This window comes from Neopsephotus bourkii, unplaced genomic scaffold, assembly GCF_033783945.1.
Source record: "Neopsephotus bourkii isolate Nb327-2 ecotype Australia unplaced genomic scaffold, CSIRO-AGI_Nbou_v1 NB_33, whole genome shotgun sequence".
Lineage (NCBI taxonomy): Eukaryota > Metazoa > Chordata > Aves > Psittaciformes > Psittacidae > Neopsephotus > Neopsephotus bourkii.
The window spans coordinates 1,278,331-1,295,273 of NW_026900550.1; the positions used below are offsets into that span (position 1 = coordinate 1,278,331).

General features: G+C 43.2%; 1 protein-coding gene across 1 annotated transcript in view; it reads right to left on the reverse strand.

Annotated features, from left to right (window-relative positions):
* Positions 1-11,233: 11,233 nt before the first annotated feature.
* LOC133207720 (uncharacterized) overlaps positions 11,234-16,943 on the reverse strand; it is a 170,990-nt gene continuing 165,280 nt past the window's right edge. Inside the window, exon 2 of the mRNA XM_061344824.1 lies at positions 11,234-11,778. The gene's annotated coding sequence lies outside the window, so the exon portion shown is untranslated. The remainder of the gene's footprint in view (positions 11,779-16,943) is intronic.

Here is a 16,943-nt window from a genome sequence, read left to right on the forward strand (position 1 = left end):
TGGATTCAGGACTACAGGGAGGGTCTCCCCAGAGCACAGCAGAGGGGGAGAATCCTATCCCTCAGCTGGCTGCTCATGCTCTGGGGATGCAGCCCAGCACACAAAGGGGTTTCTGCACTCAAGTGCACATGGCTGGGGCATGGGGAACTCCTTGTCAACCAGCACTCCCAACTCCTTCTTCCCAGGGCTGCTCTCAGTCCAGTTTCTGCCCAATATTAGTTTCATGTGTGACACCCACAAACTGCATTAAGTGGAATACTAGTGGAAAATGTTTTATTTCTCAGAACAATAGCTGTCAGTTTATGGCATACCTGATATCTGACAGTAATAGAAGAAAATTTGGTATAATTTTTTATAATCATCTTCTTAAAGAGGTTGCTACCAAGCTGTCCCTGCAAGTTATTTGAAGACTGACCAATATATGCATTGTTTTTGTTATCTGTGAAATGTAATCTCGCCTTTGGTTTAAAAGCAACACAGGTACACAAATCCTCATGTCATATATCTCCATTAATTTTAATTGGATGCTTTTGTACATTGGTCTCTCAGAACTCTGTCCTGACAACAAAACTCCTTTCAAATCTCTAAGGTATGAACTCTTTTTCCAAAGACCATCTTCACTGGGATTTTTCTTGAAAAACTGTAATAGTTTAATTTTTTTCCCAATTTTCTTCTCTAGCCCTGTGAAAAGCTCCTAACATTCTCCTTTCAGATTCCTAAAGAGGCAGAAGGAGGTTCCTCTGTTTCTCTTTTCTCCCATGCATTGAGATAAACTTGAGTGGCAGCCTGTTGAGGGGATTAAAATTGGAAGAAAATAACTTCAGATAAAATATTTAGTGAATATCTTTTCTCCTAGATTATCAGCAGGAGTTGTGAATACATGATTTTGAGTAAGACACTGTTCAGCAGACCATCTTTTTTTGATTGCGAAGTGACTGTAAAAAATGTTAATAATATAACAGAGACTGCACTTCAAAAAGATCTGGGAATGACTGCCAAAAAATACAGATAAAAAGTTGCTGTCTTTTAATTTAATTAAATTATGTTAAAAAATAAGTGGCTATACTTTGCAGTTAGTAGCATGATTATACAAGCTGCGATAGCATACAGAGAAGCCCTGACAGGGATCAAGTCAAGCCACACGATAGAAGCAGTAGCAGCCAGATCTCAGATGTTCACAGGCCACAAGGTTTTTGCCTTGAGGTAATTGCAGCAACAAGGGAGCAGGACCCAAGAAGAGGGATTTCGGACCATAGCCATTTTTCCCCCTGAGGATGTGGCCCCACTTGCATCCTGCACCAGGCATAAGCAGTGGGTCTCAGGCAGTGGGACCACCAGCCATGCAGGGGAGGCATGACCACGGACAGTGGAACTGAGAACACACTCAGCAATTTTGCCAATGACACTAAGCAGTGTGGTGCAGCTAGCACACTGGATAGAAGGGATGGGATCCAGAGTGACCTGGAAAGGCTGGAGACTTGGGACAGTGTGGACCTTGTGGAGTTCAACAAGGCCAAGTGAAAAGCCCTGTACCTGGTCTGGGACAATCCCAAGCACAAATACAGGCTGGAGAAGACTGAATGGAAGAGCTGTGAGGAGGACGACTTGGGGGTGTTGGGTGACATGCCCTAGCAGTGTGTGCTTGAGCCCAGAAGCCCTGTGTGTGCTGGGCTGCAACCCCAGAGCGTGAGCAGCAGGTCAAGGGAGGGTATTCTCTTCCTCTGCTGAGCTCTGGGGAAACCCCCCTGCAGTCCTGTGTCCAGCTCTGGAGCAACAACACAATGAAGATGGCAAAATATCAGCTCAGGGTTCCCAGAGAGATGATGGATGTGTGATCCCTGGAGACGTTCAAGGCCAGGCTGGATACGGTTCTGGGCAACCTGATCTAGTTGAAGATGTTCCTGTTCATTGCATGGTAGATGATTAGATGAGCTTTGACAGTCCCTTCCAACCCAAACAATCCAATGATTCTGTGATAGGAGCTATGTGGAAGTGTTGGAGCAAGGCCAGAGGAGGCCAGGGAGATGCTGTGAGAGCTGGAGCAGCTCTGCTCTAGAGACAGGCTGAGAGAGCTGGCTTGCTCAGCCTGCAGAAGAGAAGGCTCCTTAAAGGGGAAACCTTAGAGCAGCTTCCAGTGCCTAAAGGGACTACAGAAACCTGGAGAGGGGCTTTAGACAAGCACCTGTAGGGACAGGACAAGGGGGAATGGCTTTAACCTGACAGAAGAGAGATTTAGATGAGACCTTAGGAGGAACTGAAGATGGTGAGGCACTGGCACAGGTTGCTCAGAGAAGTTGTGGCTGCTCCGTCGCTGGCAGTGTTCAAGGACAGGTTGGATGAGGCTTGGAGCAACCTGTTCAAGTGGAAGGTGTCCCTGTCCATGGCAGAAGGTTGGAACTGGATGAGCCTTAAAGTTCATTCCAATCCAAACCATTTCATGCTCCTTGAGAAGCAGCACTGTTACTTGTGTGCCTGTTTGGATACACCAAGCTATTCCGGAATGCTGTAAACTTCAGTCTTTTTTCTGACATTCATGAACAAAGAGTTTGGACATAAACTGAGAAATCTCTGACAAGATGTAGGCCCCTCTCTTCAGAGACCATCAGTAGGTATTCTGCAAGTGGTTTTAATGAAGTTTGGATTTTATCCTTTGTGAAAACAAAGGTTATGATGTTTGTATTGTGAGTTTGCAATACTTGTCCAACAAAGGCTTACTCATAGATTTAGGTTTTGCATAGCAAGTAAATTCTGAGCGCACTGTAATCAATGGGAATTTTGCCAGTGATTAGCTAAGGATAGGTTTTCACCTTCAACAACGCTGATAACACACAGATGTTTTAGTTGTTGCTAAGTAATGCTTACCCTGATCATGTACTTACTCTGTCAGTGAGGAGGGGCACGGGAAGCTGGGAGGAAGAAGAGAGGACACCTGACTCAAACTAGCCAAAGAGGTATTCCACACCATAGCACATCATGCCCAGTATATAAATTGGGGGGAGTTAGCCAGAAAGGGCAGGTCACTGCTCTGAGTATCAGTTGGTGGGTGGTGAGAAATTGTATTAAGCATCATTTGTGTTTATTGTTGTTTTTCCCCTTCCCTTTTTAGATTTTATGTTGTTTCTCTCTGTTATTTCCCTTATCATTATTATTATTGGTGGTAGTAGTAGTAGTTTTGTATTGTGCTTTAGTTACTGGACTGTTTTTATCTCAACCTGTGGGATTCTTTTGATTCCCCCTCCCCATCCCTCTGGGAGCACAGAGGCATGGAAGAAGGTGGAGAGTGAGTGAGTGGCTGTGTGGTTCTGAATTACCAGCTGGGCTTAAAACATGACACTAGTCTAATGCTGAGACTAAACATACACTAGCAAAATTCTTTATTCAAATGTAAGCTCTTAAATTGACTATGAAATTGCAGTTATGCAGAATGTTGTTCTCCCAACTTACTTACAAATGAGCAGGTGACAAACAGGTGAAACAGATTCTCTGTTTCAAGTACATGAGACAGCTTGCTCCTATTTAAACATAACACCTATAAATACTTCCCATTTTAGAAATATGTGGGTAATGTGGCTTAATGCCACTCATTACCTGTCATCTATTTGAGAAGTAGAATTAATTTGCTACCTTTGTGGGTTTTTTTAGCTCATTTAGGAGACAAAATATAATTTGTAGGGTAGGTAATAAAGGTTTCCTCTGAGGGGGAAAATACAAATGTGGATCATGAATTATGTTGCTTGTATACTGAAATACGGAGTAGTAATTCTGTATGAAATTTTTCTTCATGAAAGCAATGTGTCAGATAGTGCCTTTAAAATCAGTGTAAATCAAAAATAAGTCCAGGTTAATCACCTTTACAAGAGAGTATCAGTGGTTTTATCCTGAATATGAAATATTTCAGATATTTCTGATTATAAAAAAGAATAATTTGAGATAGGTTAATATTTTTAATTTGTTTTCTGATTACTATATGACCTAGGTGTATTAGCAGGCCAGTAGCAAGTCTCCTTCCTTATGCTCTTCAGCAGCAATAACCTCTGCTTTCCTTCCCCCCTTCCCTCCCCCTACTTCAGTTTTGCGTGCCATGGCTCTCTTCTCCTATCCGTCAGCTTCTATTATTTACAGAACTTTTCAGCTAGCTGCAGAGAGAGGAAGGTACAAATGAGGGAAAGTTCACAAAACTGGTGACTTACAGCAGTCACGTTATTAACATTAGCAGTCTTTCACGTGAAAGAAAACTTTAAGAGACCACGGATGGCAAACTACAAGCTTGTGAGTCAATGCCAATATACCTTAAACAATTTTAGGCCTTGCAGTAAAGTGAATTAAAGAACTGGGTCATCAACAAACACTGGCAAATCCACAGCCTGTCAGCAGTTTCTCTGCTTCAGCTGAGCTGAAAAGAAAGGGATTGACGGTAAATCAATAATGCTAAATTGTCATATGCAATACTGCATAATGGTAACACTTAACAGCTAAGTGTAGAGTAGATATACCTTTCTGGAAATAGATTCTGATTGTCCATGTGTTTGGCACTTGAATTGTTCCTCTCTTGCTGATTTCTCAATATGCATGAGAAAGGGATTGCTTTCTAGTACTGTATTGAAATGACCAATGTAGATGCAACTATCTACAGGATTCCCAGTCCAATTTTCAGTACTAAAGCACTAATAACATTTATCTCGTAAGCATATTAAAACAGATTTAAGGTTCACGCATCTATGGAAATCATTGTGAGAGGATGTACTTTTACCTGAAGCATAGATCATTTTTGAGATATATATATTCATGAAGTGGGAATATACTTCTTCCAACAGTCCTGGCTTCAGCAGTAGCAGTCATTTTTCTCCTTAGTAGCTGGTGCAGTGCTGTGTTTTTAACTTTCAGCCTGGGAATAATGCTGATAACATTGATGTTTTTACTTGCTGCTCAGTAATGTTTACCCTGACCAAGGACTTTCTGAGTCTCGCTCTCCGCCAGGGAGGAGAGGAAGCCAGGAGAAAGCAGAGACAGGGCACCTGACCCAAACTAGCTGAATAGCTATTCCATATCACAGCACGCCATGTTCAGTATAGAAACTGTGGGCAGTTACCCAGAAGGGCTAGATTGCTGCTCTGGTTCAGCTAGGTGTCGGTTGGCGGGTGGTGAGCAGTTGTATTCTCTTTCCCTGTTATTTCCCTTATCAGTGTGATTATTGGTGGTAGCAGTAGTGGTTTTGTGTTATACCTTAGTTACTGGACTGTTCTTATCTCAACCCATGGGAGTTACATTCCATTGATTCTCCTCCCCATCCCTCTGGGAGCAAGGAGGAAGAGGGGAGAGTGAGCAAGTGGCTCTGTGGTTCTGAGTTACCAGCTGGGTTTAAACCACAACACACTTCGCATTCCATACTTAAGTGAAAACCATTAGATGTTTTGTGTACTGTAAAGCTTAAACTACTATTGTGGCTGAGGATTTAAAGAGAAAAGATTTTATCTTTGTGAAGAAAATGCCTTGGGCCTAGAACTGTTTTACTGAAGATGTCAATGAGATTTCTGTGCTCCTTTCTTACTAGAACTGCGTTCAGTTGCAGTAGTATCTACAGAGTAAGATTTTTTGATACTTTTCTATTTGTCAATTAATCTTTCAATCCATTTTTGTCAGTGGTCTTGCAGGTTTTCATGGAGGCTCATTAACTGCAGCTATAGTTTCTGTGCCACTTTATGGAGGTAGGCCTATCTCTTGCCCAGCGTTTCAAAAGACCTTAAATACTGGGTGTCATAGTATCAGATAAAGGAGAACACTTGTGTATATTTCTGTGAATTGATGCATACATTGTGGGAACTGCAAGCCTTCCTGTTCCCTCTATGTGACTAACTGAAGAATTACTGATAGTGCACCCACGTCTTGACTAAGCCAGGGAGTGTTTGTGTGCAAGGATGCGCTGGGAAACAGCCTGGGGAGTGTTTACAGAATGAAATTTATAGTGACTGAAAACATCCACTGTGAATGATGTGGTTTCTGTCTGGCTTCATAGCTCAGACCCATATCCGTATGTTACCATGCTGGAGTGAATAAAATAGAACTAGTTGTGAAAGCAGTGTGTGTATGTGTGTGTGCGAGTCTGTGTTAACCTCTTTCTCTACAGATGCCACAATACATGAACATGTACATGTTTGTGCGCATGTAGCCATAATGTTCTTACTTCTTTCAGGTCTTCTGCATGAGAATGCACCTCAAATCCTGTGTTCAGTTCTGGGCCCCAAGAGAGACACTGAGGTGCTGGAGCAGGTCCAGAGAAGAGAAACAGATCTGGTGAAGGACATGGAGGAAAAGTGTGATGAGGAACGGCTGAGGGAACTGGAGGGGTTTAGTCTGGAGAAGAGAAGACTCAGGGGGGGACATTATCACTCTCTACAGCTGCCTGAAAGGAGGATGGAGCCAGGAGGTGGCTGGTCTCTTCTCCTATGTAACAAGTGATAGGACAAGACAAAACAGCCACAGCCTGTGCCAGGGGAGGTTTAGTCTCCACTGTCACATTAGGAAAATGTTCCATTAGGATATCAGGGAAAATTTCTTCACTGAAAGGGTGGTCAGGTGCTAGGACAGGCTGCCCAGTGCAGTGGTGTAGACACCATCCCTGGAAGTGTTCAAACAGTGTGTAGATGAGGCCTTTGGTGGCATGGTTTAGTGGTGGACTTGGCAGTCCTGGGGAATGGTTGGACTTGATGACCTTGAAGGTCTTTTCCAATTTAATTTATTCTATGATTCTATTTAAGGATCCGTCATCCTGTGCAAGAGTTAAGTCATTCCAAGCTCTTGGAGACATTATCTCTTCCCAGTCTCTCAATAATACTCTGGAAGAGCATCTATAGTAAATGGAGGTTGTGATTTTTTCACAGCACTTCACTAGAGGCACAGTTGATATTATGCCCACCTGGCATGACATGACAGGGAGGTCTATCTTTTCTGGAAAATAATAGGTTGTTTGTCTTATTTTTAAATGCATTATACTAACAGCTAAGGAACCTCATTGTGTTAGGCACAGTGTTACAGAGAACAGTCTTCGCCTTTACCAAGTTTTGTTACAGTGGCATCTGTAGAGGATACTGCTTTATTGAATAAACTTGAAACAAACCTCATTTACATGAGAAGAAACTTTATAGCTTTATATTTTTGACCAAATTATTCACTCAATTCAACATAAGTTCAGTTTTGTTTTTGTGATATCAGAGCTCAGATTTTGTGAGTAAAATGCAGTCTATCTCCATTCCCACATATGTTTTCCTGCTGTGGTATTTGCATTCTAATCAACATAAATTCAGAATAAAATCATCAGGATTTGTTTTCACACCACAGCATTAGTGGCCTTCTACATCTGAACTACCTTGGAGGCAGCCTGCTAGCTTTGGTGGTAACACTGTGCAAAAAAAGCTTCTCCTTACTTTTCTTCTGCTACCACTTCTTTAATCAGGATGCTGATTTGTTATAAAACCCTATTTTATTTAACCTCAGTTACCATAATAATCTCAGTTAAGATATTCCTTTTCTTCCTTTTTTTTTTTTTTTTGAGTGGCAGAAGATACAAAGTGGCTTTTACTAGCGTATCTAGCATATCATGAAAATGTGTCTGAAAGACATTTATCTCTTGTCTGAAATTTATAGATACCAAGATTTTAACCTAGTTTGTTGTGTTACCTGAAGCAATTTATTGTGGTTTATCTGCAAAGCATAAATTCACTGAATTAACGCTTGAGTACCAATACTTTCTATGCAAGTTCAAATATATATATCAGATAAGAATTGTTGATTTATAGCTTCCAATTTCTCACATTTCTTCTCACAGTGTCAGCACTGTGCCTTAAGATTTTTCCTGCATCATTCTTCTCATGTATGCATACTATTATTTGTCATCTTGTCTTCTTTCTTGAAAAGGGATTATATTGATGGGTCGTAAACCCAAATAAGCGTCTGCATAACATCCCCATTCCCATATGGTTTTTTTTCCCCATATGATCAGTCATTTTTAGCTGCAATTTCTTTTACTGTTTTAGAAAAGATTTTTGCTAGATATTAGTTAAGGTAGTGCCTTTGTCCAATTCATCCTTTTAACTCTGATAAGCACTGGAAAGAAAAACCTAATGAATTTGTGTTTTCAGAGTTGTATACTGATGACAGAAATAAAACCCAAACAGCTTTACTGATGCTGCCATTACCGTATTTTTCTAAGACTGCAACATCTCAATTTTACACAGCTTTTGAGAAAGGATACTGAATGTTGGACTCCATTTCCCTTAATGGCCTTTAATTGTAAAGCTCTCCAATGAACATGATCAATTGCAGTTGTCATGTGGTAAACAGCAGAACAACATAATTTTGCATTGTGCAACATCTTTTTTGATGGTGTCACTTTGTACCCATTGATTACAAAAGGAGGAAGTCCCTAAAATTTCCTTTCTCTGAAATAGTGTTGTCTCAACCTGGTTACCCATGTTGCTGATAAAGATCTCTATTCATAAGATCTTGACCATATGATTCACAAGTCTTCCTCTGCTTCAGGAAACTGCCATATACCAATGTCTGAAAGCCAAATAATTTCTCATTTTAAACTGTTCTACACTAACAAAATGATTATAACCTAACTTTTAGCTGTTCACGCATGCAGTGCAACACTTAAACCTGGGATATTATACCCTTAATGCTGGAATTGCTTAGTGACCTCTTATTAATAAATTTTAAGTTGTTTTATTTTTTAATAGGTTAATCTTATCATTTCTTTCTAAAGGCAAAAATTTCATTTTTATATGTAGGCATCATGTCCCTGTATGTTATAGTAAAATTCATTTTTTAGCAAATTATTTTGCCCATCATTGTCAGTTTCCATTTAATTTTTTATTCAAATCAACATATGTGAATTTATTTCCTTAAGCAGTGACAGCCTTTATTTAATTTGAATGTGCCTTCTAATTGTAGAAAACTAAGGTACTGAGATAGCATTACCTTGGCATATTCTTCTCTACTTACGACTGGCCCACATTAAGTAAGGTATGGAACAGTATGATGTCCTGTTGACACAGATGTGAACTGGGACTATGAGCTTCACTCTTGTTGAGTCATTCCAGGTGTACAGTTTGCAATAGATTTTTCTGGAAGCCTCGGTGTCTTGGTTTAAGCCTAGCTGGCAACCCAGAACCATGCAGCCACTTGCTCACTCTCCCCTCTTCCTCCCCCCTGCTCCCGGAGGGATGGGGAGGAGAATCAAAAGAATGTAACTCCAACAGGCCGAGATAAGAACAGTCCAGTAACTAGGGTATAACACAAAACCACTACTGCTACCACCAATAATAATGATAAGGGAAATAGCAAGGGAATAGAATACAACCGCTCGCCACCTCCCAACTGATACTCAGCCAAACCAGAGCAGCGATCCAGCCCATCTGGATAACTGCCCCCAGTTTCTATACTGGGTATGGCATGCTGTGGTATGGAATACCTCTTTGGCTAGCTTTGGTCAGGTGTCCTGTCTCTTCTTTCTCCTGGCTTCCCCTCCTCCCTGGAGGACATAAGACTCAGAAAGTCCTTGGTCAGACTAAACATTTAGCAACAAGTAAAAGCGTTGAAAGTCAAAACCACAGCACTGCACCATCTACTAAGAAGGAGAAAAATGACTGCTACTGCTGAATCCAGGACAGTATCCACCCCCTATTCTGTACCATTCACATCATGCTCAGATCCCACTTTTTCAATATGCCATCACTCTTGTCTCATATATACATATAGATCCACACATGCACAAAGAGAGATATCTTTCCTTAGTGCATGGACCAATCCCCATAAAGCTGCTCAGTTCACCCAATCCATAATGTTGGGTTCCATCTCTTGTAACAGTCTGTCAGAGCAGGAGAGGCTGTGTGCAATGTTGGATTGCTGCGTACAAATGACACTGAGAAACATGCCTGATCACTCCTGAGCTCGTCTGGTTTTGTTAAAGTTCATTCTTTGTTGGGATGATGACTGGGGATGTCTGGGCCAGTCGCTGGTGACCTGAAGACATTTGGTTGTTGGGCTATAAAAGTGCTGCATAGCAGGCAACAGCATACAGTTGAGTTCACTGACTGTTTGCCCCTAAAATCAAATCCCTTTGAGGTACGTCACATCAGACTTCCCCATCTTGCCACATTACCCACCAAGTATATCCAGGTCCCTGAGCAAAAGCAATCCCACGCGTGGTTTTGCCTTTACCTGAAGCAGGAATAACCCAGACTGTCTTCCCCAGCAAATTCTTTATGTCTACCACAGGAATTTTGTCTCCTTCTACAGTATGAAAAAGTTCTGATTGGGCTGGGCCAGTCCTCTTGGCAGATCCTCTAGTGTTGACCAATGATTCAGAGAAAACTCCAGGAACAAACTTGCCAACAAAGTTTTCAAGCTGACAAGCAGGTATTCTTTATTGCGGCGCCGGGAGACACGGGGGTAGGTCCTCCTAACTTGTGTCCCCCAGTTGTCACACAAGCCATCCTTTTATAGTCCCTGGGCATGCATACATATTCATGAGGCTATGTATCGATTACATAATTTACCACAAACTTCCCCGCATGCGTACATAATTGTGGTGGTGGTCTCTGAGGGTCGTTTACTTCTTCCAACAATCTTCATCACTTCTGGCAGCCTTTGAAGCACGCACAGTAGATGCTTATACCAGCTTAATTGGTTCGTTAGCACCAGAGACATAATAATCCTCTTATCCTCCTACTTATTAGTCACTTTAACTGTAGCCCATCCTGGACACCTGTGGTTTCCAGATACTCCTTATCCCTGTGCCCTGTTCTTCTAGACTGTTTTTGTTTAAACTATGTCAACTATAACGATTTATCTTGTGAGAATTCTCAGTGCGTACTGAGCTGTACTCCATTTTTTTTTTCTATGTATCATGCACCTCAGTAATTTTCCATTGCTATTGTTACAAAGCCATCAAACTTAACAATACTTCAAACTAATTCTAAAGTTTTCTATATTCCATTTTGTGGTTTTGTGCCCCTTTGTCTCACCAACCAGGTGGCTTTTGGTAAATGTGTATCCCAGTGTTTGAAAGTCCCACCACCCATTGCTCTCAGTGTAGTTTTTAACAGCCCACTGTACCATTTGATTTTCCCGGAGGCTGGTGCATGGTAGGGGATGTGATATACTCTCTCAATGCCATACTCTTTGGTCCAAATGTCTATAAGGCTCTTTCAGAAATGAGTTCCACTGTCTGACTCATTTCTCTCTGTGGTGCCATGTCACCACAAACTCTGTTTCTCAAGGCCCAGGATAGTGTTCCGGGCAGTGGCGTGGGGCACCGTGTATTTTTCCAGCCATCCAGTGGTTGCTTCCACCATGGTAAGCACACGGCACTTGCCTTGGCAGGTTGGTGGGAGTGTGATATAATCAGTCTGCCAGGCCTCCCCATATTTGTACTTCAGCCATCGTCCTCCATACCAAAGAGGCTTTAACCATTCAGCTTGCTTAATTGCAGCACATGTTTCACGCTCATGAATAACCTGGGCAGTAGTGTCCATTGTTAAGTCCACCCCTCGATCACGAGCCCATCTGTATATTGCATTTCTGCCCTGATGGCCTGAAGTGTCATGGGCCTACCAGGCCAAAAATAATTCACTTTTATGTTGCCAATCTAATTCCATTTGAGCCACTTCAATCTTAGCAACTTTATCCACTTGTTGGTTGTTCTGGTGTTCCTCAGTGGCCCGACTCTTGGGTACCTGAGCATCTACATGGCGTACCTTCACCACCAGGTTCTGCACCCTGGCAGCAATATCTTTCCACAGTGCAGCAGCCCGGATAGGTTTACCTCTATGTTGCCAGTTGCTCTGCTTTCATTGCTGCAACCACCCCCACAGGGCATTTGCCACCATCCATGAGTCAGTATAAAGTACTGGCCACTTTTCTCTTTCAGCAATGTCCAAGGACAGCTGAATGGCTTTTACCTCAGCAAACTGGCTCGATTCACCCTCTCCTTCAGAAGTTTTTGCAACTCATTTTCAGGGACTCCATACAGCTGCCTTCCATATTCAACGCTTCCAAAGCACTGGAGGGACCCACTGGACTAAATACTTGCCCATACTGTCCCGCATGCCCTGCCACTCATGCCTGGCCCGCCTCAGGGAAAACCTCTTGGTGGTCCTCCTATATCATCGTTTAACCCTAGACAAGAACTCAGCAGGACCCTGCTTAGCTTCCATGATTGGACAAATTCGGGCATTTTTAGGGTGGTGTGTTTGTAGGCAAAGCATAGCACATGCAGCAACAAGTTGGTTCCCAGCAAGATGAGCAGGGTGTTTTCAAGGGCATTGAAAAGATGTTCAGGATCTCTAAGTCTTCCAGAATCTACTCCCACTGTAAATAGTCTGGTGGGGGAGCTGGGAACATAAGAGGATGTCTCTTTCATAGATTGACTACCTGAGAAGGAAGCTAAAGATACGTAATTTCTAAACCCTTCCATTATATGCCCCCCAAAGTATAGTGGTTAGGACCATACCGGGAAGACAAGCCAGATCAGTTTCATAATCTATTACATTCTATTGTATTACAATTTGTTGCTGTAAAGTACAGTGAAACAAGAACCTTAGCTCAAGCCCCCCAGCCGATAAACACTAAAATGGCAAATACCTACTGTAAGTAAGGTGAGACATGCTGGAACTCCCAGATAAAGAGCAGCAACTTTGAGAGCCAGTAAATCAACATTGTGATGAGTGACTATTAATCCAAAACAACGAATGCTTATCACAGATACAATGAGGCACACTCTGGTCAGGTTACAGTAGTGTGGCTTCAAATAATATCAGAGGATCTAATTATTTTTGTTAAGAACCATGAAATACTTCTAAGCTGTACTTTATTGCATTCGATTTCAAATCACATTTAATTTTTATCTCCTAAATAAAAGGAAGGAATGCAAAACTACTGAAGTTTGAACAGACTATGTATATCTATTTGAATTCAGTCCCTAAACATGGAGCTGCTAATTTGATTGTGAATTGAAACATTTGAATGGACTACTAATTCCATTGCAGTCGCCATTTCAAATACCCTTACTGATGACTCAACTGCTCAGATAACCTTTTGCAGATAATAACAAATTCCTTTGGGATTGTTTCACAGATTCACAGAACTATTAGGCTTGGAAGGGACTTCTGTAGATCATCCAGTCCAACCCCCGACAAGGCAGGGCCACCCAGAGCAGGTTACACAGGAACATGCGCAGGCGGGTTTGGAATGTCTCCAGAAAGGGACAGTCCACAACCCCCCTGGGCAGCCTGTTCCAGTGCCACCCTCAATGGAAAGAAGTTTTTCCTGATGTTGAGGTGAAAGTTCTTAATTTTCAGTTTATGGCCATTTCTTCTCATCCTGTCGTTGAGCATCACTGAAAACAGTCTGGCACCATCCTCCTGGCACTCAACTCTGAGATATTAATCTGCATTAATGAGATCCCCTCTCAATCTTCTCTTTTGAACTAAACAGGCCCAGATCCCACAGTCTCTCCTCATAAGAGAGACGCTCCAGATCCCTCATCATCTTTATGGCCTCCGCTGTACCCTGTTCAGTAGCTCCTTGTCTTTCTTGTACTGAGGAGCCCAGAACTGGACACAGTACTCCTGAGGTGTCCTCACCAGGGTTAAGTAGAGGGGGACATGATGGCCACAGTCCTCCCGATGCACGCCTGATACTCTTGTCGCTCCTGGCTGCAAGGGCTGGCTCATCTACCAACACAACCAGGGACCTCAAAAGATCATCTAGTCCAATCCCCCTGCCGGAGCAGGAACACCTAGATAAGGTTACACAGGAACGTGTCCAGGCGGGTTTTGAATGTCTCCAGAGAAGGAGACTCCACAACTTCCCTTGGCAGCCTGTTCCAGTGTTCTGTCACCCTCACTGAGAAGAAGTTTCTTCTCAAGTTTAACTGGAACCTCTTGTGTTCCAGTTTGCACCCATTGCCCCTTGTCCTATCATTGTTTGCCACTGAGAAGAGCCTGGCTCCATCCCTGTGCCTCTCCCCCTTTATATATTTATACACACTAATAAGGTCACCCCTCAATCTCCTCTTCTCCAAACTATAGAGACCCAGCTCCCTCAGTCTTTCCTCATAAGGGAGATGCTCCACTTCCTTAATCATCTTAGTTGCCCTGCTCTGGACTCTCTCCAGCAGGTCCCTGTCCTTCTTGAACTGAGGGGCCCAGAACTGGACACAATATTCCAGATGAGGTCTCACCAGGGCAGAGTAGAGGGGAAGGAGGACCTCTCTCAACCTACTAACCACCCCCATTCTAATACACCCCAGGATGCCACTGGCCTTCTTGGCCACAAGGACACAGTGTTGGCTCATGGTCATCCTGTCGTCCACTATGACCCCCAGGTCCCTCTCCCCTACACTGCTCTCTAACAGGTCGTTCCCCAACCTATACTGGAACCTGGGGTTGTTCCTGCACAGATGCAGGACTCTACACTTTCCCTTGTTATATTTTATCAAGTTATTCCCCGCCCAACTCTCCAGCCTGTCCAGGTCTTGCTGGATGGCAGCACAGCCTTCTGGCATGTCAGCCACTCCTCCCAGCTTAGTGTCATCAGCAAACTTGCTGATAGTACACTCAATTCCCTCATCTAAATCATTGATGAATATATTAAATAATAGTGGTCCCAGTACTGACCCTTGAGGCACTCCACTAGATACAGGCCTCCAACTAGACTCCGCCCCATAGATTACAACTCTCTGGCTTCTCTCCTTCAGCCAGTTCACAGTCCACCTCACTACCCGATCATCCAGACCACACTTCCTCAATTTAGCTGCAAGGATGCTGTGGGAGACTGTGTCAAATGCTTACTTGGGGTTCTTCTTCCCCAGGTGCAGGACCCTATACTTGTCCTTGTTGAACTTCATCAGGTTTCTCTCCACCCAATTCTCCAGCCTACAGAGGTCCCACTGAATGGCAGCAGAGCCTTCAGGTGAATCAGCCACTCCCCCAGCTTTATATAATCAGCTAACTTGCTAAGGGGACATTCCAGCCCTTCATCCAGGTCATTGATAAACAAGTTGAATAAGACTGGACACATATTCATTCCTGGGAAATGCCACTGACTATAGGTCACCGCCTGGATTCTGCTCTGCTGATCACAACCTTCTGAACTCTGCCATTCAGCCAGTTCTCAATCCACCTCACTGTCCATTCATCTAGCCCACATTTCCTAAGCTTACCTACTAGGATGTTATGGTAGGTAACATCCACTGCTCTCCCCTCATTGACCCATCTTGCCATGTCATTAAAAAAGGCTATTAGATTAGTCAATCAAGATTTACCTTTGGTGAATCTGTGCTGACTGCTCCTGATGACCTTCTTCTACATGCTTGATGGTGACCTCCAGAATGATCTGTTCCATCACCTTTCTACAGATGGAGGTGAGGTTAACTGACCAGTAGTTTCCCTGGTCCTCGTTCTTGCCCTTTCATAGATGAGAGTGACATTGGCCTTCCTTCAATCATCAGGCACTTCTCCTGTTCTCCATAATTTTTCAAAGATGATGGAGAGCAGCAGAGCAACAACATCTGCCATCTCCCTCAGTACCCTTGGATACATCCCATCAGCACCCATGGATTTCTGGTTGTTAAGTCTGTCTAGCCTATCCCTAACCCAACCCTCTAAGAGGGGGAAATCTTCCTTTCTATTTCTGAAAGAGAGAAGAGTATTTCTGCACTCAAATCTGAAGTTAACAAGACACTAGAAGAGAATGCTGAAGTGATAACTGTGGCTTCATTTCCTTCCACTGGGTGAATTTATGCATTTTAGTTGGGTATGGGTCCAGGGAAGTGTTATTACAGGCAGAAAGGGGAACTTATTAGCTGGATCCTTTGTATGTCCTTCTAAGTACCTAAAATTAAATTAATTCTGCTTCTCTTTATAAATGCTTCGCAACTTCCCAACTTGGTTTGATAACTGAATTTGAAGGAGTGATCTTTCGAGATCACCTTAAATATCTGAACATGCACAAGTCCATGGGCCCTGAGGAAATCCATCTGCGGGTCCTGAAGGAGCTGGCAAATGAAGCTGCTAAGCCGCTGGCCATCATATTTGAAAAATCATGGCAGTCAGGTGAAGTTCCCGATGACTGGAAAAAGGGAAATATAACCCCCATTTTCAAGAAGGGGAAAAAGGATGACCCGGGAAACTACAGACCAGCCAGTCTCACCTCTGTGCCTGGCAAAATCTTGGAGAAGGTTCTCCTGGAAGGCATGCTAAGGCACATGAAAATCAACGAGGTGCTTGGTGACAGCCAGCATGGTTTCACCAATGGGAAATCCTGTCTGACCAATTTGATGCCCTTCTATGATGGGGCTACAGAACTGAGGACAGCGGTAGAGCAGTTGATGTCATCTACCTGGACTTGTGTAAAGCGTTTGACACTGTCCCACACAACATCTTTGTCTCTAAATTGGAGAGACACCAATTTGATGGATGGACCACTTGGTGGATAAAGAACAGGCTGGATGGCCACACACAAAGAGTTGTGGTCAATGGCTCAATGTCCAGCTGGAGACCAGTTACGAGTGGTGTCCCTCAGAGATTGGCACTGTGACCGGTCTTGTTTAACATCTTCATCACTGACATGGACAGTGGGATTGAGTGCGCCCTCTGCAAGTTTGCCAGTGACACCAAGCTGTGTGGTTCGGTTGATACGCTAGAGGGAAGGAATGCCATCCAGAGGGACCTTGACAAGCTTGTAAGGTAAGCTGATGCCTGCCTCATGAAGTTTAACCATGCCAAGTGCAAGGTCTTACACCTGGGTCGGAGCAATCCCAGGCACAGCTGCAGGCTGGACAGAGAAGAGATTCAGAGCAGCCCTGCGGAGAAGGAGTTGGGGGTGCTGGTCAATGAGAAAATGAACATGAAAATTAACACCTCACATACGAAGATAGGCTG